Source organism: Alligator sinensis, unplaced genomic scaffold (assembly GCF_000455745.1).
Source record: "Alligator sinensis unplaced genomic scaffold, ASM45574v1 scaffold1095_1, whole genome shotgun sequence".
Classification (NCBI taxonomy): domain Eukaryota; kingdom Metazoa; phylum Chordata; order Crocodylia; family Alligatoridae; genus Alligator; species Alligator sinensis.
In genome coordinates, this window is record NW_005843143.1 from 286,713 (window position 1) to 287,656 (window position 944).

Genomic DNA, 944 nt, shown 5'->3' on the forward strand with positions numbered 1-944 from the left:
AAAACCTGCCCCCACATCTCTACCACCCCCACTATTACTACACCCCACAACAGAGCCATCAGCATCCCAGGATCTTACAGCTGCACCTCCAGGAATGTAGTATACCTCATCCAATGCACCAAATGCCCTGATGGAAGATATGTAGGAGAGACCAAACAACAACTGCGCACCAGGATGAATGCACACCGGAAATCCATCAAAGACAGAAACACCCAATTACCGGTGGGGGCACATTTCTCACAGGAGGGCCACTCTCTCTCCAATCTCTCAGTCCTGATCCTCAAGGGAAACACTTCCCAGAGAGGAGCCTATGAGCTCCATTTCATCAACCTGCTGGATACTAGAGATCAGGGACTAAACATAGACATTGGATTTTTGATACATTACAATCTGCCTGGCAACTGACTCCCCAGCCCAGCCCCTGGCTTCTTTACTTTTCATTCCATCCAGGAAGAGCACACAACAACTGCTGAAGCTTCCTTAGCCTGACGAAGGGTTTTTGAACCCGAAAGCTTGCTTAATAACTATTCTCCAACCATTTGGGTTGGTCTAATAAAAGATATCAAATTCACCCAAGGAACCTTGGATGCTAAGTGCAGCAGTTTATATATACCTAATCAGTATTCATTAAAATCAAGATGGATTTGAAAGCTAGACATCTAGGTTTTAGGTCCTGTACCTCCACATGGACAGATAAATAGTACCAAGGTATATTGTATAGCATGATGGGTTATTTTTGATTTTCTCCTGTCAGGCGGCCCCATATTGGTCAAAAGATGTATTACTTACTAGGGGTGTGCGAAGCAGGCCGTGTTTGATTTGAATTTGGCCCCATTTGGGGGACAGCAATTCGATTCCTGGATTTGGATCGCTGTCCTGATTCAATTTGGCCGAATCCAAATCTGAAGATTTGATTTTGATTTGGAGAATCAGCGATTCGGCCA